Raw genomic sequence first — 17910 nt, 5'->3', positions numbered from 1 at the left:
TAAAAAATTGAGACACAGGGCAAACAATATTAACCCCATCACTGATCAAGCTTAAAAGCTTTTCCCAAGAAAAATTGTCTCTGGATTGCAGTTAAATAATGGGCAGGGGGGTGGCTGCTGGCAGAAGCCTCTGCCATGGTGCTGGCAGGTACTCCTGGCCAGGGCAAGGGAAGGTGGCTGGGGTGGCAGCAGAAGGTCAAACACCAGGCTGATCCCTTGCAAAGCTTTAGGACATAAGAAGCTCCAAGTGCTCTGTGCTTTAGGGGAAAATGGCACAGCAGCAGATCATCAGCCTTGGCAGAGGCCAATCTATGCTGCCTGAGGGTGATAAATTGTCTTCCGAGGCAAAAATAAAAAGGAATTATGATAATAAAACCTCCAAGAGAGAAGCTTAGTGTGAGGGTTTTCAGCTTCCCAGACAGGAGGAATGGAGGCTGGTTGGTAGGAGCTCATATCCCCAAATGTGCAGGTAACTGGGGCAGGGCCTGCCTGAATCCTTTGGGCTGCCCCTCACCTGTGCCAGCCTTGGTGGATGTGAGATCCCAGCATGTCAGACCTGCTGGGCTGCTGTGCTGCTGGTGCAGCTTTGTGGGCCAGGGACCACCTTGGGAGGGCTGGAAGGGAGGTGGGGATCTGGGCAGGAGGCTCCAGGGATGGGAACTGCAGCAGCTTCATCCTGGCACTGCTATCAGAAACCCTCTGCTGCTCCTCTCCCTCCGTGCCCATGAGGAGATCAGGCAGAAACAGGGTCGTTTTGACTGAGAAGGGGAAAAGGAACAAACAACATTCTGTAGCTTCCTTTCTTTTTTTTCTTTTTCTTTTTTTTTTTTCTTTCTTAACTCTCCTGATAAGGAAAGAACCTCTTTTTAAACTCCTCTCTCTGTGTCTGCTGCTCACCAGCTCAAAGGCTGTTCTTTATGTATTTGATTCTCTGTAAAATTGATCTTATTCTCTTTGGAGGAGTTAGGTTTAAATCACAGGATGAAATTCTGGCCATAGTGAATCAATAACAAATCTCCTATCAACCTCAGCCTGGGGTAGAGACTTTGGTCATGGAACTTAGGTTCCCTGCTTCCCAGTGGGAAATGTCATCTGTTGATGGAGGACATTCTTTCCTTGCCCAGCAAGCAAGTCCCAAGGTCTCCATTAGAGCACTTTGGTTCTTCTGTCTTTCTGCTCCAGCTCTGTGCTTGGGACTGAGAAAGGGGATGAAGTCTCCAGCTCTAAATTCCAGTGGAAAGGCTCCAGCACGCTGCCATTTGCCTCCCCAGCCTTCCTCTGGTTCACTCTCCATCTCTGTGCTGTGTGAAGGCACAGCACAACAGTGGCTGGGTGAGGCAGGAGCTTTGCTAAGCCAGCAGTGAGCTCTGGCTCTGCACCATCCCTCCTCTGTCCTTAGTCCCAGTCTCCAAACCCCAGGGTGGCTCTGCATCCTGCAGTGCCTCCTCCCTGGCTGGTGGCATCGAGAAATTGGCCAGCATTGACACTCACAGCCATTCTGAGAGGGTCTCCCAAACAAAAACAAACAAACAAAATTATTTTTTTACTATTTTGTTTGTTTTTAATTCCTTCTTGTAGCTGTAGTAAATTCATCCACCTCCTTGAAGGTGATGGGGGCTGGCTGGACAGCCACGAGCAGGGTGCAGCCCCTGTCACCCTGGGTCCCTTCAGCCGCAGTGCTGGGCTGGGTGGTGGCAGGGCTGTCCCCAGCTCTGCAGGGCTGTCCCCACGGCAGCCCCGTCTCCCCTCCCCACCGCCGGCGGAGGGAAGATCCCCCGAGGCAGATGGTGCAGCAAAGCTGTGTCTTTATCGGGCGATACTGGTAGTGTTCAGCTGCTTTTGAAGTCTCCAAAGAGAGCTGGGATATTTCTTGATCTGCTCTTTAATAAGTCATTGGCGCTGCTGTTAGCTCGCATTAGGCACGGAGGATGCCGGCGAGGCGCAGCCGGGACCGGAGCCTGCCCGCACGGGCTCGCAGCCCTGGGCCAGCCTCGGGAGGAGATTTCGGGCTGCTCAATATTTGATGTGAGAAGTTTATTTTAGCCCGAGTCAGACTGAATCGCTGTGCCTCCACGGTGCGGTTATTCGGAGGAGCAGCCCCGCATGGTTCAGGGCTGGCTTTGCACCTCAGTTTCTCGTTTCAGTCTCAGCCCGGTCCCTGCGCATCCCTGGCCGCGGGGGCTGTGCCCGAGCCCTGCTGCTGCCCGCAGAGCAGCTCCCTGGCCTCCGTGCCCACACCTGGGCATTGCATCCCTGCCCAAAGCCCTGACGGAGGCAGGAGCTGCTTTCTGCTCGAACGCTCCGGTTTGATTCCCGGGTACCCTTTTTTTTCCTGGTCCTTTGCTTGTGCTGAGCAGCGGAGGGAGGAGGTCTTGGGCGGCTGAAACAGTGCCCGGTGTCCGGGAGGTATTCAGTGCTAACAGAAACATTGACAGGTCAGGCTGTGTTTTTTAAATGGGCCTTTTTCACTTCTGCTCGTTCCCCTTGGACTCTCTTCCCACCAGCAGCACCTTTAGCATTTATCTCATTCGAGTCCTCTAAGCAAATCTTATCTCTACATTTATTGCATCTTTGGGAATAGTAATTTTCAAGTCAGCTTTCACATTACTCCGTATTTGTTACTAGTCCTCTGTCAAGGGAAAACCTGGCTCTTTATTAGTTCTCTGCCTGATACAAAACATTTAATTTGAACAGAAACCACCAGGAGAGAGATACATATTGCTTTTCATAACCAAAGTGTCAACATCTTGACCAGACTGTAGCTGAAGCAGTCTTTACCATATGGTGGATTTTTATACTTGAACGTCACATCTGCATCCCCGCTGCCTCTCCTTTCATTCCAGAGATGCTGTGCTGGTGATAAAAGGCGCTGTCTCCGTGTCCTTCCACAACACAATCACAAAAGGACCCCTCAGCAGATAAGGAACTAAACCAGCGATACAATAGCTGTGGCTTCCCACTGGCTTTCTGCTCAATAGCTTTCTGCTATGCAGTTCACAAAAAAAAAAAAAAAAAAAAAAAAAAAAAGGAAAAGAAGAAAAAGAATAGCAATGAAGGAGCATGTGTCGGGAAAATAAACCCCAGTAAATCCCAGGGAGGGCATGGCTGCAGAACACGCTGGGAATAGCGACTAGAAGTGGGCTGAAACAAGATGAAACCATTTTTTTTCCCCCCAGATTCCTGGTAAATGGGATGTTCCCCACAGCTTCACTGAAACTTGGGGGCCTTCAGAGTATTCAGACTTGGTTTTTGGGAAAACAGGGCTGTGCTAGCATTGAGTTTTATTGCAAGGTAATGCAGAAATCTCTATTAGCTGCTGTTGGATCCTGGTAGGAACAGGATGTAAGAAGTTTCCCACTGGAAAGTGTGTTCAGAGCCCAGGGCAGTGGGGAAGGAGCTGTGTGTAGCTGTCACTGAGCAGCAGGCAGGGGCTGTGCACAGCTTCTGCTGAGCCAGGGCCGTGCCAAAAGAGCTCCAGTCTCACCTCTGGCTCCTGCCTGCTCAGGCACTGCCCCTGTGCTGCTCCCCAGCCCTCCTCTGAAGGATGCCAGGAGCTTTGTTCCTTGGAGAGTGATGTGAGCATCAGACCCCTTCCTGGCAACAGGATTTCTTGGCATGCTGTGTAAATTGGCTATGGGTGCCCGGTTTTGTTGTATTGAGGATACAAAGGCCCTGCTGCCAGCTCTTCCCTTCTCTCACCTGGGCTGGGCTCTGACCTGTGAGCCACCACACCATGCTTCCACAATGGGTATTTCCCTCTGCCATTTCTTAGGCTCTTGTCTGCCCTCTTTCCCATCTCTGGGGCCTCATGTTTTCCACTGGCCTTCCCACGCTGTTTTCCACATCCCTGCTTTGCAGAGCCTGTGGGCTTTGCTTGGGTGCAAGGAATCCAGGGTTGGGCTCCGTGCTTGGCACGTGCCCCAAACGCTTGCCTCAGCATTTTGCATGCCGCAGAGGATTTTATTGTATTGCTTTAATGGGAAGTCATGCAGCTCTGAACCCCAAATACACAGCTCTGAGAGTAGTGGCTGGAGGAATCCGCAGATAATTCAGTCCTGCCTCCCTTAAGTGAAATAGGATGTTAATACAATACAGTGGAGAATCGCTAATACAATCCTATTTTTATACTAGCACTTTCATGTCATATTAGAAGAAGATTCGACTTTTAGATCTTTTTTAGCAATTTAGCACAGTGAGGATTTCATTATACTGACAGAACTATTGACAAAAAGAAACACATTAGAATTGGGAGGATAATGGTCCTGGGGAAGAGGAAGTTTTGCAAGGCTTTTCATTTAAAACTGGACTGGGCAAAGTAACAGGCACTGTGCTGAGGGGAATAATCCTGCATTAGCAAAGGGGTGGACTGGCTGACCTTTTAAGTCTTGTCACAGACTAATAGAAGTCAGAGATGGAAGAGACTTTTAGGTCACATCAAACACTTCTTCCAACCCAGCGCAAGATTATTTCTCGATCTATTTGATGGTGTTTTTTTCCACTTCTAAAAGTTCCAAGTCACGAAGCTTTCTCTCCGAAGGAGCATTTTCACACTGTTTTACCCAGTAAGCGTGCGCTTAACTTTGCGCGCTATCATTAATTCCCCTGAATTAAAGTTGTTAAATCCTGCCGAGACTTAAATTGGATTACTCGCAGCCTGCAAAGTTAAGCACCTGCATAAGACTTTGCAAGAGGGAGGTTTAACAGATCTTAGCATTAAGTTCTTCTCACTTTTCCACCTTAATCTTTATTTTACTTCACAGTCCTCTCACCTTTCCCTTGCCTGGTTCAGCTCAGCCTCTCCTTCTCCCTCCTCCTGATGCACTGACAGTTCTCACCTTCCCCGAGGTCTGAGATCTCCTCCCCAGACTGGCTGTGGCTCTGCAGGCCTGTGAGACATTGGGAACTGCCTTGGCAGCAGCAGCATAGCTTCTGGCACTGGATTAAACTGGGATAGCCTTGCTGCAGTGAACAATTAAAGTGTCTTTGCCACCCCCTGCTCCATGGTTTGGAGCAAGAGGAGAGGGAAGCACGGGGATGGGTGGTGAGCCTCGCTTGCTTTGGGTCTGTGACAAGAGGAGGAGAAACTTTCCCATTCCATCTGCTCCCAGCCTCCTCAACTAGGTACCCACTTTCCACACTGAGAGCAGATGTTCCTGCTGGAAATAGGCTTCCCTTCTGAAGCTGGAGCCATCACTTTGCATTAGAGCCTGCAAGCCTGCTTTCTGCCTTATAGTGCTTTCCCTGCTGACAGGGTGTGAGGCACAAAACATTTTAAATGAAGATCCTTACAATTGTGAACATGCTGCAATAAATATTAATGCTGACTTGTTAAATGGAGAACCAGCAGTTCCTGCAGTGGCTGGGGATGCCTCTCCTTGGGTGACACACAGCAGCTGGGTGCTGCCCTGTGCTCCCCAGCCTTGGCTCCTGCTGCCTGTCAAGGGTGGCTGCTGTCCCTTCTCCTGCTGCCCAGGGGATGTGTCCCTGCTGCTGTGCCCCTCCTGCTACCTCTAGGGACTGCAGCACGCTTGTAGGGGCTTGTAGGGAGGGCGTGAAGCTTCTCCAGCTGGCTCCAGGCATTGTTTCTGTGTGAGCCATCCAGGAGGGCTGGAGGGCTGCCCTGCAATGCCCACTTCAGCCCAGACTCCCTCTTCCTGTGTTTAATCACCTCAAAGGGACAGACAGGAGCTCCGTGTAACTTGGTTCTGGAGGTGCAGATGAGCATTGGTGGAATTGTTATCACTGCATGAAAGGCTCCTCTGAGGGTGACCTGTTGCTGGTAATTAATGTATTACATTAATAGGGTGGAGGTCGGAATAGGCCGGCCAAAGCAAATGCTCAGGTTCAGTTGTTCCCCTGGTGAGCTCTGGGGCTGTACACAGAGTTTGTCCAGGCTGCAGCCCAGCTCTCTGGCTGCCTCTTGCCTGCTGAATAGCCATGCATTGTCCAGGCAGGAGGTGGGTTTTCAGCGGAGACAAAAGCAAGACAAGTTCTTTTTTGAGATTTTAAGCTTGAGTTCATCCAGAGGAGACAATTTACTTCTCTTTGTTGTTTCCAGCATCATTCATCCCTTCTGTTTGTGCTCTGTAGACGCTGAGCCTGGGATATCATCTGAAAGAAGTTTCTCTTTCAGGATCTTTGATGTTAGGTTTGTTATATGTATATTTGAAAAGTACTTCTGCAGTGACAAAGCTCGGCACTGCTCCTGCTGGGCTGATGCGTGTGTGAACCTCTCCAGCGAGTGGCAGTGATTAATCCTGCAGCACCATGTGCTTTTGTTGCTGCACCCTCCCAGTGTGGGCAGAGCAGCAGCACTTGGGTTTGAGTTGGTGACAAAGGGGATGGAGTAGTTTTCCTGGGCCTCAGGTGTGGAGGAGTTTGGGGTGGGGCACTGCTGTGCCCTCCATGACCTGCCAGGCTGCTGGGGATGGATGGGCTCCTGCTCTGTGGTACAGGGGGATTCCAGCCCTGTGTGCCCAGCAGGGCAGGTCAAGCCGTGGTGTGTGAAATGCTGCAGGCCCCTGATGAGCCTGTGAAGATGGGCTGACTTGTGCAGTACACTGATTCAAACAAAAAACCCTCTGCAGGTGGCTGCCCCCGAGCAGGAGGGCTCAGTTGAGGCCTGGATCTGAACCATCCCTCAAACACCAGCCCTGCAGAGTGTGGCTGGAGCACTTCCCAGCTCCTCTCAGGGTGCCATTGACTCCAGGTTTGCTCCTTAGCACCTTGCCACCCGTGAGCAGAGCAGAGGGTGCCTGTGCCAGCCCAGGGCTCAGCTCTGTGCTCAGCCAGCAGCAGATTCTGGGAGAAGGTCTTGGAAACAGGGTCTGAGCTTTCCTACAGCAGAGCCTGCTGGCTTCCAGCAGGGAGGGACATGGGATGCCCCGAGCCAGGGATGGCAGCCAGGCTGCCAGGCCTGCTAGCCAGCTGATCCACTCCCCTGTTTATGTGTGTTGTCTCTTTTGAAGCAGCTCGTGCCCTTGGCTACCGCAACATCTGGTGGTAATAAACAGTGCCATGTAATTGTGCTCCGTGTGGAAAAGGGTTTCCTTTTTTTTCAGTTTAAATTTACTCATTGTGGCACTGGTGGTAATTTGTGGGGTGTTCTTTCTGCCACAGCCTGTGGTGTTGTGGAAGACCTGACACCCATGGGGGCATGCTGAGTGCCAAGGCGACCCAGCACGTGGCCCTGCCAGGCTCTGTATCCCTGTTAGATGGGGCTGAAATCTGCTTTTGTTTGCTAGATGCTACATAAATAAAATCCAGATCTGTCACATTTGCTGCTAATTGGCTTGCAAAGGCTGCTTGTTTGAATTGTGGAGCTCTCACAGAAATGGGTGACCTTTGGCAGCACTAATGTTTCCAGAGAAATCCCCAAAGCTCCGTGCCTTCCGTCACTCCTGCTGTGAAAATCTGCTGAGAGGAGCTGCTCCCCTGCTCTCCCATGCCTTCCCCCACTCCCCTGCTCTCTCCAGCCTTCCCCCTCTCCCATTCTCCCATGCCTTCCCCACCACTGCACTCATCTCCTCCTCAATGACACATGCCAGGAATGCTGCTCGTTAATTAACAACGAGTTAATTAATGGGCAGCAAAAGTCCAGTGCTCAGAATTGTTAAGAAAGGGCACTGAAGAAAACATTCTCAACTTTTTTGGCTCCTGGGCTGTTTCTGAGGCAGCACTCAGGGCGCTGGCACATCTGTAGGTGTTTCCCAGGCTAGAGAGGAGCAAAAATTTCCCTGCAGGAGAAAATCCTGGTGTGGCAGGATGTGATCTGCAGAGGATCTGATGTGGAAGGCAGTGTGCTGCCCAGCCCTGTGCTGAGCCAGCTGTGCTGCTCTGTGTGGGGAGGGGGCTGTGTGCCTCTGGAGCAGCCTGGCTCTGTCATCCCACGGGGCTGTACTTTGTAGGTTTGGGTTTTGCTGGCTCAGCTCAGCAACCCACCAGCTAAGCACTAGTGCTGGGCCAGGCCAGAGTGAGCAGTGGAGTGGGACAGCACCCTAAACCTGCCCCACAACACCCTAAACCTCCATGGAACTGCACTGAGCTCAGCAGCATTTGTGCTTTTATCCTAGCAGAGTAGCTGGCTACTTCTTTCCCATCTGTCCTTGCAATGTCTCTTCTTATTATTCCTTTATTTGTATTGATTGTAGTTCGCTAGAACCTGAATTGCTGGGTGTGTAACTTGCTGGAGTCTGGCTCTCCCTTCCGTGTGCCCCTGACCTGGGGTGTAATCCCCAAAACAAAACCCCCCCGATGGGCCAAGGCCCCCATGCCAGCCCATCTGTCGTGTCCCTCCATCCTTGCACGTTGCCCTGAGGTGGCCCTGGGTTGTGCTGCTGGCAGGGAGCTTTGGGTGATGCACGCTCAGCCCCTGCTATTTGTGCTCTCCCTTACCAGCTTAACCATGGTGATTTACATGGCAACCCGATGAGGCCTGGCATTTCAGGGCCTTTATGCATTTAGCGGCATCAGCTCCCATGTAATTTAATTGTCTGTGTTTTAAACATAAATCAGCAAACTGTGGGCTGGAGCAGAGCGAACTCCTCGCCGGGCACAGAGGCTGCTCCTGCTGCCTGCCCCTCGGGCGAGACACGGCCGTGCTGGGGTCCCTGCTCCTCAGGGACGCTCCTCCTCGCAGGAAAATGAGGCCTGGGGGGTTTCACTGAGGCCCTGGGGGTGTCTTGAGCAGGCTTTGGGGGGCATTTCAAGCAAGGCCCTGGGGGGTTTTGAGCAAGACCCTGTTGGGGGTTTCACTGAGGCCCTGGGGGTGTCTCAAGTGAGGCCCTGGGGTGTTTTGAGCTGAGACCCTGGGGGGTTTCAGCAAGGCTTTGGGGTGTTTCAAGCGAGTCCTGGGGTATTTCAGTGAGGCCGTGGGTGTTTCAGGTGGATGAGCCTCCCTTTGGGGCTCTGGTGTAGGTCAGCATGGAGCAGAGTCCTGGCAGTGCTCAGCCTGGGAGGTGGTTCCTGCATGCCCCTCTCTGCAGCCCCCCAAAGCCCCTCGGAATGTGACACCTCTGTGGACTCCCCTTCCAGCCAGTTGTTGTTTGAACTTGGCCAAGGGGCTCAGAATTCATTAGGCACTGTGACTAATAGTTGTGACTCACCCAGCCTCATTTCCTGAGGAAATTGGGCTAAATGCTTCCCCACAAGTTCGTGGGGAGCCGCTCCTCTCAGCAAGGCTTTGATCACCCAGTGTCAAGCATCTGGGCAAAATGGTGTTTGGGTTTTACTGGCCTCTCTTTGTGCAGAGGCTCCCTGGTTAGACCAGGGTGAGAGCAGCACCCGTGCCGCCTGCTGCTTCCACAGGGCCTGGGGAGAAGGTGCCAGCAGAGTGGGAATGAGAGCCAGGATGTGCTAATTGGACAGTGTTTGGGCTGGGGGACAGGCTCCCCCTGCGCTGCCCTTCCTTGCTGCTGCCGGGGGATTTCTGTGGCAGATTCCCACTGCCACAGCTGTGTCCCAGCGAGTGGTGCTGGGAAGCAGCGCCAAAATCCTCGAGGGCACTTGGCCCTGCTGTCCTTGCATCCCTGGGAAGCCGCTGTGCTGGCCAAGGCCGCTGGTTCCCGTCACAGCCAAGGCCAGGGATGAGCTGCCTCTCCCTGCCAGGTCCCTGGGCTGCGGGGAGCACACAGGGGTGTAATCCCATGCTGGGCGAGTCACAGCTGCAGGCTTGGCCAGCCAAGGTGATGCTTTTCCCAGACACCCCCCAGTGTGTCCTGCCTTCAGTCCAGTGCAGGCACTGCAAGGGTGGGAGAGGAACTGGGATGGAGCTGCTTGTGTGGCCACCCCAGCATCCCCTCAGACTTCTTTCACACCCCCTTCCTTCACCCCTGGCCAGCCCATAGGAGCAGCAAATATCAGTGCTGTTTTACCCTTCTTTGCACTCTTCCACAAAGCATTTTGCAGGCTCTTTGGAACGTATGAATCCTCCCATGCAGGGTAAATCAAGGACCAGAGGGAGGTAAAAAATAACTTAGGGAAAAAATAAACCTCACACTGCCAGGTCTTAGCAGATGTATGTCAGGGTACACGTTATACTGGAGCTCTGGCAGTAAGGAGCTTCTCTACACCAGCTTTTTGTAAGCCTTTTTGTATGCCAGTGCTCCCTGTAGTGTAAAGCAGCTTCCCGGAGCAGTTATCTCCTGCAGCAGCGCGGCATCTCCGCGCACGGCCGGGGCCGGCGGGGTCGGGGCTGGGCAGGTCCGTGCAGACGGGGCTATCTCGGCGTGGAGCCCGCTCTGCAGGCGGCAGGAGCCGCGGGGCAGGAGCGGGGCGTGCAGCTGATTACCAGAGTTAATTCGGCTCCGCTGGAGGAGGTTGGTATTTTGGGATGCAGCAGGTGTGAGTCAGGGTGAGCCTGGCGCGACCTGCGAGCAGTCCCACAAACACCTTAGTGGGCTGGGGCCAGGAGGGCACAGGGTAGCTGGGGGGCAATTTATTCCCTTTACGACATTGACAGTCTGCAGGCTCGAACAGAGAACTATCTATTTTTGTGTGCTGGGTTTCTGCCCATGGAAAGACTTGTCTCGTGTCCTTAGCACACAGCAGTGCAGGAGCATGTGGCTTGTGCAGAGCAGAGTCACCCTGTCTCCCAGGATGGGCTGGAGGTGTGAGAACAGACCTGTGCTACAAACCCTCCTCTTGCTGGGGCTCTGCTCCTCACAGCTGGTGCCAGCTGAGTCCCCCTCGGTGGTGCCCAGGGTGCTGCTCCCCCTCCCTTGCAGGAGAGCTTGGGAAGGGGATGCAGGCTGTGGCTGCAAGCGGGAGCAGGGTGGATGCTGGGCAGCTGGAGCCAGCCTGGCAGAGCTGTGCTGGGCACGGGCGCTGACAGCAGAAGGATTATCCCTGCCAGCAGTGAGGCTGGAGTCCTTGTGGAGCCAGCAGCAGGGCAGAAGGAGGTGGCACTGGGTTTTGTAGAGAAGCTCATGGCTCCAGACCGTGTGAATGTGATGCAGGAGCTGCATCCCCGGCAGACAGAGCTGCCAGGCACACTTGCAGCAGCTCGTGACCGGGGCTGGCTGTGGCTGAGGGGGGCTCTGAGCCTCTGTCTCACCTCCCAGCCAGGGCCTTTGCTGTGGGGGTCGGGCCCTTGGAGCACAGGGAGGGCGGTGGGCACCGCCAGCCTCACAGCCTGGCTGCTCCTGGAGCCCGGGCATGCAGCAGGAGACACTGCCAGGCTCGCTGCCCTTCTCATCCAGCAGCTCCTGGATAATTTACGAGCAGCCTCCGCTGTCTGAATATTCCCCATAATGAACGTCAGGCTCATTTTCACATTTTTCTTCTGCTCTGTTTGTTTTATTTGTTTTTATCATGAGAGATCCACTCTTTGCCTCCTGCCTAGCCCTGTCCCGTGCCGGGCTGTGTCCCTGTCCATGCCAGGCTGTGTCCCTGTCTCTTTGCTGGCTCCTTTCAGGGGTCGGCGTGGGCAGCGTGGGGCAGGGGCAGCAACAAAGGGAAGCAAAGAATCCTCCCCAAAAGGCCGGGGAGGAAGGCAGGTGGCCAGTGAGCATCGGGCAGCGAGACAAAGGGCCGGGAACAATGGGAGCTCGGCGGAGCACACACTCGCCACTCTCGTTATCCCTCCTTTGCCCGGAGTCACCCCAGGGCTGCCAAAAAGGAGATTTTATCTCCCAATGGCTCTGACATGGTGTTGGAGGCTGCACACGCAGCCTGAGGAGCAGGTCCCCAGCGAGAGGGGATGCGGTGCCATTCAGGCATTTCACTGGGAAATCTTCCTCAGCGGGACCGTGCTGAGCTGCTCGGAGGGTGGAGAAACGTGTGCCTGCTGAAAGATGGAACTGCCAGCAGTGAAGTAGAGAAAATAAACCTCTTAGGCAGATGAATTCCGCAGGTCAGGCATCGGCTGCCGGCAAATAGAGAGCTAATGACTTGGTTTTTGTCATGTACCAGGCATAACTATTCCAGGGACCTGCCAGAGCGCAGGTGGAGGGCAGGGGTAGGTTTTATCTTAGCACACTCATATTTAAAGGTGCTACCTTGTGATTATGTCAATTTCTCCTGCTTTTTCCATTCATCTATCACTCTGTGATGAGCATCTGTTTGTGTCAGAACAAGGACTTGTTGACGGCACTCGAGCTGAGCTGCTTTGACCTGCACTTCACGGCGCACAAAGGCTTTTCTCTCATGGTGATTAGCTCTGTGGTGCAGCATTAGGCCCTGTCTCCCTCCTTACGTGCCTCTTGCAGAGTCTCTCAGGTGAGGAGCTTCAAAGAGCCGTGCTGGAGGGTCCTGCGGCAGTCTGACTCAGATCTGCGGCTGCCCTCATTCCCCCTGGAGCAGGAAACCGTCTGACTCAGTATGACTCCATCAGAAATGTGCAGAGGGAGAAGAGATGCAGGGAGAGATTAGCGCGTGAACCGGGGAGCCCCGGACTGTGCGTGGTTCTTCTGGGTGGGACTGGGGGTTTATATTTGCCGTGGCAATGCCGTGAGTGAGAGGAACATGGAAAAAAGGGCTCCGGAGGAGACAGGGAGGTGCCTGCAGGAGGCTTGGGGTCACCAGGGCTCCTCTCGCTGCCTGTGGCTGGCTGCTGCTCTCTTCCATCCTGCAAAATAGCACAGAATTAGGTGGGAAAGAAATCCAGAAGCTCCCAGGCTGTGAAGGTAAACTGTTCAGAGCTTGAAGGTCCTCCTGAGCTGTTTCATGGACTCTCCCATAGATGGGGATAGTATTTTTCCTAGAAGGAGACAGTATTTTTCTTACACCCAAACACCTTGATTTCACTCTGTTTGGGACTCCAACTTTCTGGAGACATTTGTGAAGTGTTTTGTATGACCCAAAACATCTTTGGGCTTTGTCATTGCCACCTGAGCTCCTGCTGACACATAGACCAGAGCAGAAGGTGCCCATGGGCTGAGGCACTGACTGACCCTAGAACCTGAGCTTCAGCACAGATTTTTGGGCTTGGGTATCACACAGTGACCACTCTTCCCCCACTTGTGTGTGACCAGAGAATTAGTCTCATTGCTTCCCAGCTCTTTGGTAGAAATCTGAGAAGGAAAGCCTTTCCTTCCATCCCTTTTCTTTGATAATTAATTAAATAAATAGAACCCTTGAGCAAATGAAATGTCATTTCCCATTCAGGCAAATACATTTGGGTTAGAAATCTAGGTCAGAATGTAAATTATCTTGCTGCCTTCTTGAAGGTGAAGTCCCTGAAATGCACTCAATTTAACTGAAATTGGGGATTTCCCAGTTTTTGCAAGCACTTTATTTTCCTTCTAATGAATACAAGGAAAAACTTTTCTGCAACTGCCAGGGGATACACTCTATCCCGAATGGCTGTAATATTGTGTAATAAAATAAACCTTAACAACACATGCCTTATGCTCCTAGAGGTTCTATTTTGAGCACAACATGTAGGGTGTTCAATTTGGTGGAAAATCTGACCAGAAGTCAGAAAATCAGTTGTGTTTTTTTCAAGACTGCGGCTTGACAAAGAGACTTTGCTCATTTTGGTGCCACGGAGAAGAGGGACCCACGGGTGCCCCTGATGCAGGGCCAGGGGGGCACAGAGCATCTGCCAGTGCTGGTGGCACCTCCCTGTGCCAAGGTGTGAGATCAGGGCCAGCTGCATGGCAAGGTGGAGACAGAGGGACTTTTCCCAGTGCTCCCATGCCCTGGGCACTGCCCTCCCTTTGCCCAGCTGAAGTGGCCCCAGCCTGCCCAGTCTGGCTGTACATGAAGCACCAGTGGAAGGGAATGGGAGGGAACACACACATTCAGTCTTGTGGTTGGTAGGGAAAGACAAACTTCCAGTGTTACACCGGGCCGGGACCATTTGGACAGCAAAAATCACATTAGCACTGTAAATTATTTGTCAGAAGGTGCAACCAGGAACACGAGCTGCAATCAGTTCTGAGGAATTCTGTGATAGGAGCTCTCTGCTCTCCCTGCCCCCTCCCACCTCTTATCCAGGGAATTAAATCCTTGAGTGTTTCTATTTATCACACAGTCAGTGTTTGTTTGTCTCAGTGTTAACATTTCCTTTCTTTTTTGTCTTTAATCAGCTGCAATTATTCACTTATATTCATGGGTAGCACTAATATAAAAATAGGTGCATTATGAATATTAAACTCTTGCAAACAAAGGCCCGAATTAGATGATTTGTGTGCTCTGTGTATGTAGGTTTTTCTGCTTGGGTTATGCAGTGAGCCATATATTTTTCCTCTTCTTTTCTCTTTCATGCAATGCAAACCCTGAAGGATTCACAGGGGAAAGGAGATGGGGAAATTCTGGTGCCCTCTGAGCATTGCTGTGAGGTGCTGCTCACAGTGGAGTCTGCAGGGGGGAGTCTGCAAAGATGAGCTTTAAATTGCTTTAAACCTGGATTGCAGCTGAGAGACCCAGGGTGGTGGGGAAACGCCTGCTGCTGCCCTGCCCAGAGAGGGGATGTCTCAGTTAGCTCCCCTGCCTGAGCCCTGCCCAGGGGAAAGCCAGGCTCCTCACCTCCCCAAAGGCCCAGCAGAAGGATCAGTCCCTGGACATCCTGCCTGCATTTTCAGCAAGTCTGGTTTTGAGGCTCCTCTCCCAACCACCCCTTCAGCGTGGTCTCCCCCAGGGAACTCACATCATCCCTGGAGTGGGGCTGCTGTAGGGTGTGGGCTGTACAGGGTGGCAGTTTTGTGCTCTAGGTCACTAGAAGGCAGAGTGGGGTACTGGGACTAGGCTTTAGGGAATTTGGGTTGTCTCCCTGCTGCTGTGGGCACACCACCCTCGTGTGTTCCCATTGCTGCTGCCCTGGGGACAAGTTGGACCTGCTGCTGTTTCCTTTGACCAGGGCTGCTGCCCTTGCTCCCCTGGAATGCTTTTGTGGGCAAAGTCAGGACTAGACACCAGCTTTGTCTTTGTCCTCTTCTGCCTCAGATTGCCCTGGGTTTGTTGAAGGGCAGCAGGGGGCCAGTGCCACAGCCTGCTGATGCTGCCATTGCTCACACCCCTCGTCTTTGCGTGGCTGGCTCTTTGCATTTTTAATGGCATTTTGTATTGCTTCTCTTGTACTGCTCCTGGATATTTTGCAGTCCACATCTTTGTGGATGGATGCAATGAATCAATAGCGAATAATAATCTGAGTCTAGAGGGAACTGGGTTTGCAAAGCAGCTCACCATTCACACTTGCTGGAAGCACGGTGAGAAATCACCAGCATAAGGCCGAGCAGAGAGAAAATTACCTGGGAGAGGGACAAGAAGGAAATCCAATCTCTGAAAATGAAAATAGATTTTTTTCAAGTGCTGTGTAAAATTATACATTTAATTCTTTCTCTTTTAGCATCAAACCTTAGAGCAGATTGTGCCATAGCAGCTTCCTTGCTGCTCTCTTGCTGACTCTCAGGAGCTGGGGTGTTAGCCACTTATTTTTCCCAGTACTGCTGTAGTTTTCTATCTTGTTCCTTAAAGGATTGGATTTGGGAGGCTTTTAAATCACTGCAGTCATCTGGGGTGAGCGGTGCCTTTGCCATTCGGACCGGCAGGCTGTCCCAGGGGAAGGCTGCCCTCCTTAGCCTGGCTCCCCGCAGCCCCCGGCTCAGGCTGGTTCCCGGGGCTGTGCCTCCCACCACGGCTCCCCCTTCAGCTGGAGATGGACTGTGCCTCTCGGGCTGCTGTGCCTGATGAATGTCCCCGGCGTAAATAAAATCTGTTCCAGGGGCTTGAGCCGCTGTCCATGTTTATCCCCTGTCCCTGCTGCTGCTCACTCTCTGGCCGGGACGATTGTCTCAATCTATCACAATTACCAAGAGCCTTCAGCTAAATAACTTGGTAAAGATCCACTGGGAAGATTCATTGGTTTGAGATCTTAGGAATAGATTTCATTTACAGGGAATCCTAGAAAAGAGCTGGCCCATGTGCCTGTGCTCAGGGGCAGTTCAGCCCCATAGGACAGGCTGTCTCTGCCCTGCAGTCCCCCCGTCCTCACCACCCACCAGCACAGGGAAACTAGAAAGTCTTCTTGGAAGAGGATCCAATAAGAGAATGGTTTGAGCTGGAAGGGACCTCAAAGACCACTTAGTTCCAACCTTCCCACACCTGGATTCCTTATAGGAATTCCAGGATTCCTATAGGATCACAGAGGGATGTTTAACCCCACCTTCGCTGAGAATAAAGGGATTGGAATGATTTTAGGTCCTGGAGGATTGCTGGCAGTGTCTCTATCCTGGACAAAGTTTTCCAAAGCCTTTCCTGTCTGGACTGCCCGTACTCCATTTTCAGAACTAATGTTAGCATCAGAGGGCTGGCTGGAGATAGGATTGTGTTACAGCAACATAACAAATTACCTGCTGTCAGCAGAGCCCTGATACCGGCTGGGGATGTGCTCTTCCCAGTGATCTTTCACTGACATTTAAACTAAGCTGTTTTAAGGACTTAAGAGCAGTCATAACAGGTCATAGCAAAGGGCCAGCCAGCCTGGGAGGGGCTCTGGCCACAGCCCTGGGAAGTGAGTAGGAAGAGGCAGAACTGCCCTGCTGCCTCCCCAGGGCTCCCACCACCCCCAGCACTGGGGTGGGCTGGAGGAGCTGCAAAGGGATGGGATGGGTTGGGTTGGGATGCTTCAGCCCACGAGAGAATTTTCTCCTACTCATTTCCTTTCTTTTCTTGAACTCAAGTAAATTTTAATCATCTGAAAAATCCTGTGGTGAGATATTTCAAAGCTTAACCCCATGCAGGGCTTAGGGAAGTTTTCTGGTTCAGTATTTGATGTTCCATGGATCATTTCTGCTGTGGTTTGGGGTGTACATATGTGGCAGAGGATGAGCTCCTGTGTCCCAGCCCACATCCCTGGGCTCAGCGGGGCTGTGGCTCCTAAATCCCATACATTTTGGTGCCTAAACCCTGTGAATTCCAGGAGACTTTATAGACTGGGTGAGGAGCAGCAAGCACCCAGTGTGTAGAGTGAGATGCCTGATTTTGGCTGGGTCACTGCGTGCTGCTGTGGCTGTGCTGCTCAGCACCAGGCTGACTCTGCTCTGGCCATGTCCTTGCTGCCAGGAGTCCAGGCAGAGTGGCACACAGAGGGGACAATCATTTGTTAAAAATCACGTGAGTGGTAGTAGCCAAATAAATGGTGCTTATTTAGGGCTCTCTGAGGGACAGCTCCTGGCTGCTCTCTGGAAGGGGGCTGTGCACACTCTGTCAGGGATAGCTCTTGTTCCAAGCACTAAATGCCAATTTGGCTCCCTTCACCCGTTCCCATTCCACTACAATTAACTCTCCCTGTGCTGAGTGTGCTGGGCCAGTGGGTCTGGGCACTGTCTGGGGCCTGGCCTGCTGGAAGGGGCTGTTCTGGCCAGGGGTGGTCAGAGCAGGGCTCCCTCTGCCTCGTCCCTGCCTGATGGACCTTCCTTCCCCTGCTAATTTAAATAGGATAATCTTCGTTTAGCTACTGCATGCAAATCCCTAAATATCGTAATTTTGATTGCCTCTCTGGCAGTTTAAAGGATTATATCTAGATTATTTTTAGCCCAGATCATTTCCTTGATCTGATTTCCAGGCTGTGCCCAGAAGCAGCGTGAGGCAGGTGGGATGCAGAGGGAAGCTGTGGGGGCTGAGCATCCCAGGCGAGGCTGCAGCCACAGAGGGGGGTGAGGGAGAGGCTCCAGGGTGTAGGTGCAGTATTTCCATCTCGTGGATAGTGATGAGTTGCATCATTGCAGCACAGCTGGGCCTGTGGAGGTGGATTGGTGCTGCAAAGTTGTTCCTCATCTCTCCATGGGTTTGGCAAAAAACTGTGATTTTCTTCACCTCCCTCTCAGAGCATGTTTAGGACAGACAGGAGGTGCAGGGCACCCTTTGGCAGCTCTAGCTGCCTCTTGAACCCTTGTCCTCTCTCCTGCACCTCTGTCCAGCTGGCACAAGGTCCCCAGGCAGTCTCTTCCATCTCCCATGCTTCAAAGT

Source organism: Haemorhous mexicanus, chromosome 14 (assembly GCF_027477595.1).
Source record: "Haemorhous mexicanus isolate bHaeMex1 chromosome 14, bHaeMex1.pri, whole genome shotgun sequence".
Lineage (NCBI taxonomy): Eukaryota > Metazoa > Chordata > Aves > Passeriformes > Fringillidae > Haemorhous > Haemorhous mexicanus.
The sequence above is the reverse complement of the archived record's forward strand: the minus strand, read 5'-3'. Positions refer to the sequence as shown.